Here is a 16,011-nt window from a genome sequence, read left to right as displayed (position 1 = left end):
TTTTCAAATGCGTTTGCCACATTACCACCATCTGCGTGAGTCGGTTGCTTAAAAAACAGACAGCAGAACACTAAATTCACTTTTATTAAAATATTTTTAACATTAAAAGTTAAAATCCATTAAATTATGTTCTTATATTGCCCTGTTACAGACAATCAGGGTAATATATAAAGAAATAAACAGCAGTTTTGTTTTGACTGCTTCTCTTGTTCAACAGTCTCTGCTAAACGGCTTATTTTAGTGCTAGTTTCACCTTTCCCATCTCCCATTAAAGTGCCTTCACTGCTCCGTGTCACATTGTCCGTATTAGGTGAAGGACTTTCCTTGATCTGAACATTAACGCTAATGTCCGCTGGCTCCTCAGATACCACGCTGGAAGTGCCATCGAACACAGCTAGGCAGTCGAAATCTGAGAGGGAAGATGAGCTGAGGACGCTCGTCTCAGTTGAATCCAATGAAAAGTCATTTGTGGGGAGGCATGGCTGACGGTCCGCTTTAATCTGAGGCTCAGGTTGTGTCGTTTCTGGTGAAGATACTAGAGGCTTCTCTGGGTGTCGTCCCTCCTGCAGCGAAGCAGGTTTTTCCAGGGGTGCCTGCATCGTCGTCGTGGCTGGCACTCCTGGGAGTGACTTGGGAGGTAGAGCTGGTCCGTCCTGCACTGCTCTCTGCGGTGCGTCTTCTGATGGGCTGATGAAGCCGTTCGTTTCTCCTGTGCTGGCCTGCTGGTGACCCTCTGTCTGCGGTGTGGTGGGAGATGAACCGGCTGCTAAGTCTCTGGCTTCTTCGTTTGCAGACTTGACACTTGATCCTGAGGGTGAGAAGTAGGTAGTGTTGATGGTAAGACCATTATTATCTTTGAAACGGATTGATATTTTACAGCGAGCCAAGCTGCATTAAAAGGAAAATGCTCTCTATGCAAATATAGCTTGTCAAAGCAACCAAGCGATGGCGCTAGCTTAAGGTGGCAGTGGTGTTTATGCACAAATAAAATAGATAAAGCAGCAAAGCTGTGTTGCAGTTAAGTGGCTCAGGAGTAGAGGAACTGCGGCTGGAGGCCACAGTTTCTTGTCCTTACCAGATGGTAACAGAGAGGTAAAAAGAGGGCTTTAAAACACACGCCATTCAAATGACATCTTTGTTCAGAATTTCTAGGGCACAGTAAACAAAAAGGAGGGCTTTTCACAACTTACTTATTTTTCCGTTCTCTCCCTTCTGTCTCTTGGACTCTTCCTCTGCCAGATGCCTCTTCCTCTTCTCAGCCTTGGCTGCCAGCTCTCTTCTAGTTTTGTTTTCCTATTATCATAAAAGTAAAGATGTCACAGGCAAGTACAAAATGTACGTGCCGATTTGTTTTTGTATCACTTCGGAAGAGCTATAGCAACATTTTCCTGTTTTTCCACAGTACCCATGTTCATTTGAAAATACACACGTTCTGAAGTTGTAGGTTTAAAACTAGACAACATAAAGACGGTTATTATACGACTTTCCCTGCGATTGTGCAGTCGTAGTATTTTATACACCAACGTAAACAAAGTATCCTCCCCGACCTTCAGTGCTTTGATGAAAAATCCTCGGAAGGTCCTGATGGTTCCGAAGAGTTCCTCAAGCGACAGCTGATTGACATCTTCACACAAGTAAACAGCCAGCTCACTCTTCTTCTCCTCTACTGCAGTGAGCCTTTCACCTACAGCCTGACATGCCACCAGATTTTCCTGCAGCAGAGAAAGTGGAGGGATTCGGATTATTATTAATTGAGTAATCACACATTGGCTCCATTTGTGGGCAAAGCAGAGACTATCGCGTTACCTCAAGCACTTTTTCATATTGCGCCTTCACGTCTTCGACAGAGCCGGAGACCTTCTTGGCCGCCTCATTCAGTCGTTTTAGTAAGGCACTGACTTCCGACTGAACAGAGTCCACATTAACTCTGAGGACAAAGTGTAAAACTATTTCTTGTAAGATTGTTACAATTCCACAGAGAAGCAATTAAAAAAAAAGAAACGAAAAACATGAGCAAAAGTAGAAGTGAAAGGCTTCTATACCCTGCTGCTTTTTCACAGATCTCGAGATCATCTGGCAGCGCCAACAGCTCTGGGTGGTTCGCGTCGGCTTCCTTTGCAAAACAAGTCACGCAGTGGGTTGTTAAGTAATTAAACAGGTTCATAACAGAGAGAGGGGGAAAACAAATAAAGTTTTGGCTGCTGTGAGCCACTTTGTTTACCTCCAGCATGTGATGAAGCAGCGTGATGCGGCTCTTGTTGGCCTTGGTCTCTGTGAGCTTCAGCAGAGAGCTGATCTTGAAACCCTCGGCGTTGCCTGTGTGACTTCCCTAGAAGTAGACCGCTGATTAAAAATGCAAGCTCTGTCTAAATGTCAGCGTACAGCAAAATATACATGAGATAGAAGAGGTTCTTACATAGTTGAGAAAATTCCCAACGTCAAGGATGAGCCTGCAGAAAATGGGCATGAGCGTGCTCGCCCTGAGAGCTGAGAGATTTGTTACATGGCGTTAATTTGAGATGTATATACATATAGATAGATAGATATATTGTAGAGAAAGAATGACAACTGCATGCATACGAATATAGCTGAAAGCCTAGGGCTTCCTTACACTGGCAGGCCTCCTCCACCAGCTTGACTTTAGGTTTGATCATATCCAACACTGATGAAGTCTCCTCGCACAGCAACATGCAGTCAATTCTCAGCTGATAACTGGAGAAACAAGCCAGAAAGCAAAGTAAATAAGAAGGCCAGTGTGAGCGTATAAAATACGCAGCAAGCACATACTGTGAAAAACAGAATTAGATTAAAAAAAATAAAAATATTACCATGGCACAGTGAGAAGGGAGGTGTAGAAGCGGTCAACATTTGCCAACTTTTCTTTCTCTCCTTGGAAGGACTTCAAATTTTCAATCTACATGAAAGCACCAGACAGTGACTCAGACATTCGCCATTTCAAAGTGTGCCCTTAATGATAGATACATCGGCAAAGAAATCTCTCGAGAACAGTTACAAACCTCATGCTTCTCTGGTAGGAGCTTAATGAGCTGCTTCAGCGCCTCTACATCCAACCTCGTACGGTCCCCAGTCTGAATCATGGCCACAAAGTCCTCATTTTTGCTGGAAAGAGAAAAAAAACTTGGAAAAAACATATAAAAAGAAAAAAAATAAATCTAAATAATTTGCGACTTCTTACCATTTTAACTGCTTCAGGAATATGTTCAAATTCAAGTTTTTCTTTGGATCAATGAATGTTATCTATAGAATAAAAAGAGACATACTGATGACTCAGCTTTGATAATCAGATGCCTTTGTTCAGAGTACTACAGCGCTGAGGAGCAGCGCCGAGTGTTGACCAAGCACACCTCTTTAGGCGCCTTCTTGACAGGAGCAGCTGCCCCCTTGTCTTTGTCCTCGGTCACCGGGAAACTGAACAGCTGCTCGATGCTGCCGTAGTCCGGCTCCCGAGGAGGAGGCTCCGTCTGAACCGAGGACCACATGGATTGACCATCTGTGTGAGTGCAGGAAGAGAGGAACCCGTCATGAGCTCATGTGGCTCCATTTTGTGTCAACATCCTGCCATGGCTGAAATTCATTTTTTACAGTTTTTTCAAAACTCTGGTTAATCCTCCGCAACACCCACCCAAATTTGGAAGACTGGTTCTGGGTATATTAATGTTCCATCCCCATCAACTATTCTCTACACAGAGGCCTTCTGCCAATGTCTCCACTCACATTTCTTGACAGATAGGAGGCAAAAAAGTGATTTAGCATATTGATGATTCTCTTCAAATTAGATTGAGCCAGGGTTGACTGCAGTTATTCAAAAATGACAGATTGCAGTTAAAGAATGATTAATCCACTCACCAGTAACAGTGCGCAGTTTCTGCCAGTTGAGCTTTTTCATCCTCAGGGTGGGGCATCGGCTTGCCTTTGTCGGTGCAGCGTACCCGAGAGCCTGGCTACTCTGAGCCCCAATCATGCCTGGGAGAGGAGGTGGTGGAGCTGGCATGCCAGGTAAGGGAGGTGGTGGCGGTGGTCCACCACCCATCCCCGATAGGGGCGGAGGTGGGGGTGGCATGCCTGGACCGCCGAATAGTGGTGGTGGTGGTGGTATTCCGGGCAAGGGGGGAGGTGGTGGTGGTCCACCAAACCCTCCAGGTAGCGGAGGTGGTGGGGGTGGAGGTGGAGGGGGCGGAGGTGAGCACTGGTTAGAAGGTTGGAGCCTCATCATACCAGGGGGTGGAGGAGGAGGTGGAGGAGGAGGAGGAGGAGGTGGAGGTGGTGGAGGGGAAGCACACTTCTGAGAGGATGTGGTGCTTTTGTCAGACTTCTCTTCATCCTGATGATGCAGATCGGTCTGCACGGCCATATCCACTCTCACAAGCTGCCTGTCATGACAACCTCCACAGCTCTTGACTTTGGAGGACATCAGCCGCTGCATGATAATCTCACCGGACTCCATCTGAGCTGAAGCACAAATCCAAACAAACATCAACCCCATTTCACACTCCTCTCACTAAAACAAAATATTTCAGCCATCCTGTCAACAGCTGCCTCCATTTCATTGCGACGATCGTTTTTCCTGGATAATCACGCCCCTTCACACATGAATCACAGAGCAGGCTTTTAGCTACCCATTAGCTTCTCCGGAGACTTGACCGAAAGTGAAAGTATTGCTGCCTCAGTGCTGACTCACAGTCCTGGGCCAGCAGCGTGGCTCTGTTAGTTATGGCCTCCAGAGCCAGCCAGATATCAGAGCGGCCCGGCTCCAGCGCCAACAACGTCTGCAGGATGGACAGCAGCTGGAGAGAGGCTGGAGAGCTGCTCACCTGCACACAAATATGCACAAATTAAGTGGGTTTGTCACGTTTGCATACCAAAGTCTAATAATGTGTGCCAGCACCACAACAACTTAAAACTGTTCTAATCAGAGAGACGACTTTTCTTTACTATAACAAAACATTCCGTCTCCCATTCATTGGACTATCTTAGTTCTTACAGGTTGATGATGAAGCCAAACAGTGAGCTCTCACACCTTGTTGAAGAGCGTAGTGAAAACTTCCAAGTGATCACTCATGTCAATGCCCCCAGAGACCCGCAGCAGCTCCTCCTCATCTTCAGCCATTGCCTCTTCAAAAGCTTCACACTGAATAATCAAGTCTTCATCCTCCTGCTCCCTGCACACAGGCATATGTCAGTTTTGGGCAAATTGGCAGAAAGTCACAGGTGAGCAACCACACAAGAGGCGTGGCCATAGAAATTTCTTGATTGGTTAAAGGTGGTGGGTGGGGGAGTAGACCATAGGATTTAGGTGGAAACAGTGAAGAAAAGGTTACCCTGAAACTGCACACTCCGGTACAGTAGGTGGCGGTATGCACCAATCAAATTTAAAGAAGAAGAAGAAGAAGAAGGTGGTGGGTGGCAGTTTAATGTTTTTTATATAGCTGCTGCATCTATGACACATTTGTCAAACTATCTTGACGGTGGTGATCTTCAGGCAGATGTAGCTCAGTGCTTACACCTCTTAAAAACTCCTGCTTTCAGTCCAAGGTTAACTCTGTTTTTGTCCAGTATATGCTGGGAGAGACTCCACATAAAAAAAAGAGTAACCCACTACAGAAAAATGGATGGAGGGATGGCTGGATAGGGCGTTTCACTCATAATACAGCATTAAAAATCACATTAGGTCAGTGTGATTTAATCAGTGTAAGAGTGATGACATGTTCTCTGAACTGAAATCGTTGATAGTCACTGTTATTGGTGTAAAATGCATGAATACACAACGCTTTATACATTTGAGGTTTGCTCGGTTCTCAGGCGCTTTGTGAGTGAGAATGAGGCCAATAAACCTATTCTTAGACAGCGCCGGTGACAGACAGACACATCTGTAACAGAGCTCCTGCTGATGGCCCGCTTTCCCCTCTGCATTCACATTCAGCCCAGAGAGGAGACACTGTTGGGACTCATGATGGGACTCTAGACTCCCAATTAATTGTTAAGTAGCAGCTGAATGGAGAACCTACCGATAAACTGCTTTCTCATCTTATCTCTCTGCCTGAGGTCATCTCTCCCGAAGATGAGGACGTTGACGACACTGAGGAGCGTCACCATGTAAGGGACGTTATCTGTGGCCTGCAGCTCATTCATGATCACACTGAAGCGATACTGCTGCGTCTTCACTCCCTGAAGGGGAAATCAAAAGTCAGTGTAAGTCATCAACATCATTGAGGAACAGTGTGAATCCACGGGATCATAATGCTTGTGCACGCAACACACCACTAGAGGGCATCGTTAAGGTACTTCATGAATGAACTTCATCATTTAGAGCGCAGCATCAATCCCACAACAGCTTAACGTTTTTGAGAAAATAAAGATAATAAAGTTAAAACTATGACTTCTACATCTTCTTGCCTTGTAGTGGTCCAGGGCATCCAGTGCCAGCCGATGTCCGTCTGCAGAGAACACGCTGAGGGCAGCGAGTAGCTCAAACACCTGCTTCTTCACCATGGTGTTGGAAGTGTCCAAAGCTGCGGAGCATCGTGATCACACACATCAGTTACAGGTCGGGCTCTCATAGTTCCATCAGTTTCTCTTAAAGCAAAAAGAACCCCCTCTATCTCTGCTCATCCCCCCTTGTGTGCGGACTCAAGCCAAATGCTGTATTTAACAACTCCTCTTGAACTTTGCCCTGTGATGATGTTGTGTTGTACTGCAGATAAACATGTGTTTGTGTGCGTGTGTGTGTGTGTGTGTGTGTATCTGAAGGTGGGGAAATCCAATATTCATGACTTACTGTGATACTACATTTTTAGGAATGTCCTGAAGCAACCCTTACTGAATCATTTCTGTACATAACGCTGAGTACAAGGGTCGGAAAATTCAGCTCTGCACAGTGAGTCACGTAGAGTTATGACCTATTTAATTCCAACTTTTACATAATATATAGAAAAAAAAACATTCAGGTCCTTAAACATGGCTTTTTTTGGAATAAACAGGTTGTTTTAAACATCTTGACCAAATGACCCAGTATATATTTTCTGAAGCAGCTAAGCCACCATTTTCCATGTGTAGGCTACTTTGAGACATAATCAAATGAACACTAGATGGAAAGATGAGTGCAGCAGATGTGATGATTTTTCCAAAATAAAGGGTATGGTCAACCTTGGGAGAGCTTCCGAATGTATCCTCGTTCTCTATAATGAAGTGGATCCCTGCAGAGGAGTTCATGACTGCCCTGACGCAGCTGACACAGGTGAGCTGCAGAAGGGCGTCGGCAATGCGAGAGCATCCCCGCCCCGAAAGCCGGTCCAGGGCCTCCAGGAGGAGATCCAGCCCACTCAGCTCCAGGAACTGGACCATCCACGGCTGGTCGCTGCCCTCCAGGCGACGCTTCAGCCCCGAGTAGTTGACCACAGTGGGGATTTGCAGCAGTCTGATGCACAGCTCTGGGTCAGCACTCTCCATGTGGCCTCCAGCTGGTATCTGAGTCCTGCGAGGAGCCGAGGTGACCCCTGACAGCCGCCCACTTCTTTTTCCCATCTGATTTCCCTGACATGTTGGCTGTGGAGGACAGAAGGGAAAACAATCACAGTTTTTTTTTTCAATGTGTGCAGATGACAAGAGACAATTTTCAGCTATAATTTTTCAGAAAAGAATTCAGCTTGTTTTTGGACTGCGGATGCCGTCTGTTTGCAACGATATCGGAGGATGTTGTCCAACAGTGTTGTCATTGCTATCCAGGCGGAAGCAGGCCAAAATAAGGCCGTCGCAGAAAGGAAAGCAGAATAGGAAACGATAACGCCGCACTTTTGTAAATGATATGTCAGCAGTCCAGTCACCACCAGCTCTGCCAAACATTCCTATCTAATCCTGCTTAAAAAAAAAGGGAAGAGACTGGTTTGTCAAAACTCTCAGGCACACTTGTGATAAACTAAAACGTAGAGACAACTGTGCAGGAGACATTTTTACAAACATCACCAACATAATGTGACATTGACATGAATGCACTCATTGATCACCACAAGTGCCCTTTTTCTGGTATAACCTCAGGGCACAGTCCCCTCTTTTACCAGCCTGCCTCACCCACGAGCTTCTACTGCAGGGCATGTTACAAGTACAGACACGTTCCCACAATCTGATCAAATCAACACGTGTCAGAGCTCGGGCCAAACATGGGGAAAAAACGTTCTCCAAAAGTCGAAACTACTTTCTCTCAGTGTGCTGGAGTTGTTATATTAGGTGGTCCAGAATAAAAGAACAAGCGTGAGTGGTCCTTCTGTCTCCTGCTGTTGATTTCACACTTGGCAAAATAAGATATACAGACGAGGAGTGAAGAGCATGTACAAACACAATGCTCTGTTTTAAGGTCATTCATAGAGACAATCTGGAAGGAATTATAGCTTTTACAAGTCTTCTATTTTACCATCTAGACCAGAGGTCTTCAGCAGGGGCTCCGCGAAATGTTTGGTTGATTAGACAATTTTAAAAAAAGATTTTTTTTTTCTTTTTCTAAACATGAATGTGTCCATTAATTTAATAGTTCAGTTTTGTATGCATGAGAACAGGTATGTTTATGCATGGCAGTGGCACTAATAGGCCATCACTCATTTTTCGTTTCCACATTGATGTTTAAAATAAACACGTCTGTTTGAGTAGCGTGTGTGCATGAGTATCATGCAATTGACAGACGATGTTGATATTGGCATTGGTATCAGCTGACAGGGTGTGTTTATATATGTCAATGGCACGGCCTCCCTACTCACTGTACCTTGCACATGTTTAAAATATCATGAATATATGAACCTGTGTATTATTTGAATAGCTTCGTATTGAATGCACAATAAATAGGTATGTTTATACAGTGGCCCAGTTTAATATAAAACACAATTTTATACACATGCAAAACCACTCTTAGCCAGGATTAGCATAATGGATTTCGTGATGTTACACATATGCATGCTCACCCACAATTCAAACACAAGTCATGTGGTCTACCTTTTCTCTTTATATGTGTTCTCCAGCAGCACAGACTCTGCCTGGTATCTGCACATGTTGCTGGTCTTTTGCAACCACTGAATCACAACCTACAAAAATGTATCGATAATAATAATTATAAAGTATGTTAAATCAATTTGACAGTTTTTACCAAATGTTAATTGTCAGTCATTACATACATACATTTATATTTCATTTAAATTGATACTTACCTGTACCAGGTTACCCAGTTAAGTTAGCACATTGATACTAAGTTATTCTTCCAGTTGTAGTTTTGGTTTATATTCTCCAAATGGTGTTCTCAAATGTCTATTGACACTTGTATCTCTCGGAGGCCTATGCCATTAATAACTCACTAATTTTCTGCTGTAAACGTAATTCTTAAACTACCGGTAATTGTTAATTTGGTACACATCCTCAATAGCTCACCTCTGGCAAAATGACCTCTGTGATGAATAGCTGCTTCTCAGCTACAGTTCCAGGCACTGACAGTAGTCTTTCCAGACGTTGGATAATCTGTTCTGTCTGGGAAAACAAGTAAATAAGAAACAAATAAAACACTTTTTGTATACCATCCTGAAAGAGGAGAACAAGAAAATGTCACGGTAACATTTCTCTATCAATCTAGTCCTACCTTTTCCCCTCCTCTGCCTAAAATGCTGTGTGTACAAATAAGACAAAAACAGCACACTCTACCTTCATGTCACTGAATAAAGTGAAATGTTCACTGTGATATTTTCGCAGGGCTGCATCCAATCCTCTGTGTTTCCACAGATACATTCTGTTGGAGAGAAAATGCCCACTCTGCAGATTTCTTTCCAAGTCCTGAAATATAAGATGTATATGTAGTTGTAGATTCAGTGTTATGTATAATTAGTGAATACCATTTTTATGAGAATGGGTGCTAGGTCAAAATTGGTCATGGAAAGAGTAAGTAGTTTGTACCCTACATGTCACAAATTCATGCTAATGCATCTCAGCAACTATAGCGGAGCAACAATAAGTCATTTTTATATTGGCCCAAGTCTACTTCATGATAGAAAAATAAAAATTTGGTTTATAAGCAATTAGAAGCTATATTGCAGTCACCAATGACAAACGTCTTATCAAACAGTTGTATATCGCTGAGAGCACTGCCCATCTTTGCTGTCTTGTCCTTGTTTTTAGTTTTTATATTTTTCTTGTTTATTTGGAATTTCTGTGTATATGTGGATAGCAACGAAAAACCGGAGTCAAATTCCTTGTATTGGTATGCATACATGGCCAATAAAGATGATATTATAATAAATATTTATTTTCTCAGCTTGGCAACATAATATAGCTGGTGTATTTCGCGTGTTGATGGTAAATCTGCATTGTGTTCTGGTATTGTTGTAATAAAGAGGCAGCAGGCATTACTGGGTCTTTTGTTCTTTTGTAATGATCTGTGGCGATAAATATAAATGCACAAAGCACCAACTGTGTGTGTGTGTGTGTGTGTGTGACAAACTTAGCTCAACCCTTGTCAGTTAGAAAATACTTGTTTATTTGGAAATCTTAATATGATATAATCAAATAGCTAATCTGACACAAAAAGATCAATTGTGAAGGCTATACCACATGCATCACATTAAAATACTTACGTACGACCAAACCATGAATAGTCAAACATAATGAATATTAGATTTGGTTGGAGTATGAATAAGTTAAATTTGACAGTGAGACAATGATATTTGATTCGATATAGATATTCAACAACCAGAAAATGACAGTTTGAATTCACATGATTTAGATGCACTAAATTTAGGCAACATAATCAGGCAGTGATAGTGTCATTATGGCAATTACACCAGCAGACTACACTGGGTTGAATGACGGCTATGCTAACGAATTTCATTGCACAATGGATTTATAAATTCTGAAAAATATATTTTCAAAAAGAAACGAGAGGAAAACATCTGTGGTGATAGATAAAACATAATATGTTCGCTGCATTAGTTTACTCCTGACAGAAGCGCTCACTTAATGGTAAACTCCCTCTTGTGGCCAAATGGATTAATGACGCTGGTCTTCAATATGTACTATCCCTGGGTGCAGACAACTACATGACACCACATGCTCCCCGGGCGCTTCTCAGCTGCCCACTGCTCCCAATAAGCTAGGGATGGGTTAAATGCAGAGGACAAATTTCGTATATGTGTAAATGTGTATGACAATGAACTTAAACTTAACATATATGTTGGGGTGGCTTCTTTCCATTAACTTTGAACTTCTTGTCCTAACATATACATTTCATCGAATTTTGAATAACATTGTAGAATATAACTGAATGGATGCCTTGCTAAAAATATTGATAAAGAACATCAAGAATAGTCAATGACACCTTGCAAATGAATGCAAAAATCATATTACATGATGGAAATTATACTTTTAGGGAGAACAACATTGACGACTGCTAACATCCTTAAACTATGCACCTTGGTATTTCACTAGATGCCACAGTGGCAGTTGCCAAAACATCTTCTGAATCTCCTCTGCAGTGATGGCAGCTGCCACAAACAGTGGCCATTCAGTGACAGTGGCCACAAATACCTGCCACAGACCTGTTTGTGGCAGCGGTCAACGGAAAGGAAGTGGCAGTAGCGGGTCATTTGTAGGTCATCTAAACTGGATATAGATGTTTGGGGTCTATATCTGTGATTGGTCATCTGTGGTTTACAATAGCTGGAATGATGTAGATCAAGCTTCATGTGATCAGGTTCTTCTTACTGCCTCCCCCAAACTACTGTCCTGTTGAGACAGACAGGACAAACAGAGAAAAAAAGTTGTACACAAATTGTGTTAATATATCCATACATAAAAATATATAGATACATACATACATACATACATACATACATACATACACATACTGTATATATATATCCAAGTCAATAGGTTATATGGATTGCTATCACTCTAAACAGTACGTTGCATATCCATCCATATTTATAATTTGCATTCCTTTAGTCTGCAGCGTGAAAGTGTTTATCGTTGCCATGGGTAACAGGTTTCAAGTGAAGTTAGCCCGCAATTAGCTTGTTGACAAATTGACGATTTGAGCTTGCCCTTTCTCGAGAAAGGGCAAGCTCAAATCGTGGCAGCGGCAGCTAGTACAGGCACTTCCGGTTGCAAGCTCAGCTGCCACGACTTTCCGTGGCAGCTGAGCCTGCAACAGGAAGTGATTGCCACTGTATGTGACAGCTGCCACTAGCATCTTGTGGCAGCTGCCAGCATTTCGGAGCGGATTCCGCCGTAGTTTAGCCTTTATTTTTTCGTTATTTGACATTATATGACAATACATTAAGGTCATTGAAGGCATGACTGTTGGTAGTTGTAATTAGTTTATTAAAAAAAGTCCGAATTATCATGGTATGGCCACTCGTTTTTGTCAACAAGCTAATTGCGGGCTAACTTCACTTGAAACCTGTTACCCATGGCAACGATAAACACTTTCACGCTGCAGACTAAAGGAATGCAAATTATAAATATGGATGGATATGCAACGTACTGTTTAGAGTGATAGCAATCCATATAACCTATTGACTTGGATATATATATACAGTATGTGTATGTATGTATGTATGTATGTATGTATGTATCTATATATATGGATATATTAACACAATTTGTGTACAACTTTTTTTCTCTGTTTGTCCTGTCTGTCTCAACAGGACAGTAGTTTGGGGGAGGCAGTAAGAAGAACCTGATCACATGAAGCTTGATCTACATCATTCCAGCTATTGTAAACCACAGATGACCAATCACAGATATAGACCCCAAACATCTATATCCAGTTTAGATGACCTACAAATGACCCGCTACTGCCACTTCCTTTCCGTTGACCGCTGCCACAAACAGGTCTGTGGCAGGTATTTGTGGCCACTGTCACTGAATGGCCACTGTTTGTGGCAGCTGCCATCACTGCAGAGGAGATTCAGAAGATGTTTTGGCAACTGCCACTGTGGCATCTAGTGAAATACCAAGGTGCATAGTTTAAGGATGTTAGCAGTCGTCAATGTTGTTCTCCCTAAAAGTATAATTTCCATCATGTAATATGATTTTTGCATTCATTTGCAAGGTGTCATTGACTATTCTTGATGTTCTTTATCAATATTTTTAGCAAGGCATCCATTCAGTTATATTCTACAATGTTATTCAAAATTCGATGAAATGTATATGTTAGGACAAGAAGTTCAAAGTTAATGGAAAGAAGCCACCCCAACATATATGTTAAGTTTAAGTTCATTGTCATACACATTTACACATATACGAAATTTGTCCTCTGCATTTAACCCATCCCTAGCTTATTGGGAGCAGTGGGCAGCTGAGAAGCGCCCGGGGAGCATGTGGTGTCATGTAGTTGTCTGCACCCAGGGATAGTACATATTGAAGACCAGCGTCATTAATCCATTTGGCCACAAGAGGGAGTTTACCATTAAGTGAGCGCTTCTGTCAGGAGTAAACTAATGCAGCGAACATATTATGTTTTATCTATCACCACAGATGTTTTCCTCTCGTTTCTTTTTGAAAATATATTTTTCAGAATTTATAAATCCATTGTGCAATGAAATTCGTTAGCATAGCCGTCATTCAACCCAGTGTAGTCTGCTGGTGTAATTGCCATAATGACACTATCACTGCCTGATTATGTTGCCTAAATTTAGTGCATCTAAATCATGTGAATTCAAACTGTCATTTTCTGGTTGTTGAATATCTATATCGAATCAAATATCATTGTCTCACTGTCAAATTTAACTTATTCATACTCCAACCAAATCTAATATTCATTATGTTTGACTATTCATGGTTTGGTCGTACGTAAGTATTTTAATGTGATGCATGTGGTATAGCCTTCACAATTGATCTTTTTGTGTCAGATTAGCTATTTGATTATATCATATTAAGATTTCCAAATAAACAAGTATTTTCTAACTGACAAGGGTTGAGCTAAGTTTGTCACACACACACACACACACACACAGTTGGTGCTTTGTGCATTTATATTTATCGCCACAGATCATTACAAAAGAACAAAAGACCCAGTAATGCCTGCTGCCTCTTTATTACAACAATACCAGAACACAATGCAGATTTACCATCAACACGCGAAATACACCAGCTATATTATGTTGCCAAGCTGAGAAAATAAATATTTATTATAATATCATCTTTATTGGCCATGTATGCATACCAATACAAGGAATTTGACTCCGGTTTTTCGTTGCTATCCACATATACACAGAAATTCCAAATAAACAAGAAAAATATAAAAACTAAAAACAAGGACAAGACAGCAAAGATGGGCAGTGCTCTCAGCGATATACAACTGTTTGATAAGACGTTTGTCATTGGTGACTGCAATATAGCTTCTAATTGCTTATAAACCAAATTTTTATTTTTCTATCATGAAGTAGACTTGGGCCAATATAAAAATGACTTATTGTTGCTCCGCTATAGTTGCTGAGATGCATTAGCATGAATTTGTGACATGTAGGGTACAAACTACTTACTCTTTCCATGACCAATTTTGACCTAGCACCCATTCTCATAAAAATGGTATTCACTAATTATACATAACACTGAATCTACAACTACATATACATCTTATATTTCAGGACTTGGAAAGAAATCTGCAGAGTGGGCATTTTCTCTCCAACAGAATGTATCTGTGGAAACACAGAGGATTGGATGCAGCCCTGCGAAAATATCACAGTGAACATTTCACTTTATTCAGTGACATGAAGGTAGAGTGTGCTGTTTTTGTCTTATTTGTACACACAGCATTTTAGGCAGAGGAGGGGAAAAGGTAGGACTATTGATAGAGAAATGTTACCGTGACATTTTCTTGTTCTCCTCTTTCAGGATGGTATACAAAAAGTGTTTTATTTGTTTCTTATTTACTTGTTTTCCCAGACAGAACAGATTATCCAACGTCTGGAAAGACTACTGTCAGTGCCTGGAACTGTAGCTGAGAAGCAGCTATTCATCACAGAGGTCATTTTGCCAGAGGTGAGCTATTGAGGATGTGTACCAAATTAACAATTACCGGTAGTTTAAGAATTACGTTTACAGCAGAAAATTAGTGAGTTATTAATGGCATAGGCCTCCGAGAGATACAAGTGTCAATAGACATTTGAGAACACCATTTGGAGAATATAAACCAAAACTACAACTGGAAGAATAACTTAGTATCAATGTGCTAACTTAACTGGGTAACCTGGTACAGGTAAGTATCAATTTAAATGAAATATAAATGTATGTATGTAATGACTGACAATTAACATTTGGTAAAAACTGTCAAATTGATTTAACATACTTTATAATTATTATTATCGATACATTTTTGTAGGTTGTGATTCAGTGGTTGCAAAAGACCAGCAACATGTGCAGATACCAGGCAGAGTCTGTGCTGCTGGAGAACACATATAAAGAGAAAAGGTAGACCACATGACTTGTGTTTGAATTGTGGGTGAGCATGCATATGTGTAACATCACGAAATCCATTATGCTAATCCTGGCTAAGAGTGGTTTTGCATGTGTATAAAATTGTGTTTTATATTAAACTGGGCCACTGTATAAACATACCTATTTATTGTGCATTCAATACGAAGCTATTCAAATAATACACAGGTTCATATATTCATGATATTTTAAACATGTGCAAGGTACAGTGAGTAGGGAGGCCGTGCCATTGACATATATAAACACACCCTGTCAGCTGATACCAATGCCAATATCAACATCGTCTGTCAATTGCATGATACTCATGCACACACGCTACTCAAACAGACGTGTTTATTTTAAACATCAATGTGGAAACGAAAAATGAGTGATGGCCTATTAGTGCCACTGCCATGCATAAACATACCTGTTCTCATGCATACAAAACTGAACTATTAAATTAATGGACACATTCATGTTTAGAAAAAAGAAAAAAATATCTTTTTTTTAAATTGTCTAATCAACCAAACATTTCGCGGAGCCCCTGCTGAA

General features: G+C 41.4%; 1 pseudogene across 1 annotated transcript; it reads right to left on the bottom strand.

Annotated features, from left to right (window-relative positions):
- Positions 1-22: 22 nt before the first annotated feature.
- On the bottom strand, positions 23-7,558 carry LOC306784520 (inverted formin-2-like; annotated as a pseudogene). The gene is made up of 18 exons: positions 7,165-7,558; positions 6,415-6,530; positions 5,993-6,186; positions 5,039-5,180; positions 4,700-4,832; positions 3,868-4,470; positions 3,366-3,511; positions 3,197-3,258; positions 3,018-3,120; positions 2,829-2,914; positions 2,612-2,712; positions 2,417-2,487; positions 2,222-2,329; positions 2,043-2,113; positions 1,807-1,927; positions 1,548-1,712; positions 1,191-1,293; positions 23-808 (listed from the first exon to the last, which is right to left on the bottom strand). The product of its transcript is annotated as an inverted formin-2-like (transcript).
- Between the last annotated feature and the right edge of the window lie 8,453 nt (positions 7,559-16,011).

Source organism: Melanostigma gelatinosum (assembly GCF_949748355.1).
Source record: "Melanostigma gelatinosum genome assembly, chromosome: 1".
In the NCBI taxonomy this organism is placed as follows: Eukaryota; Metazoa; Chordata; class Actinopteri; order Perciformes; family Zoarcidae; genus Melanostigma; species Melanostigma gelatinosum.
This window is presented reverse-complemented; position numbering and strand designations above follow the sequence as displayed.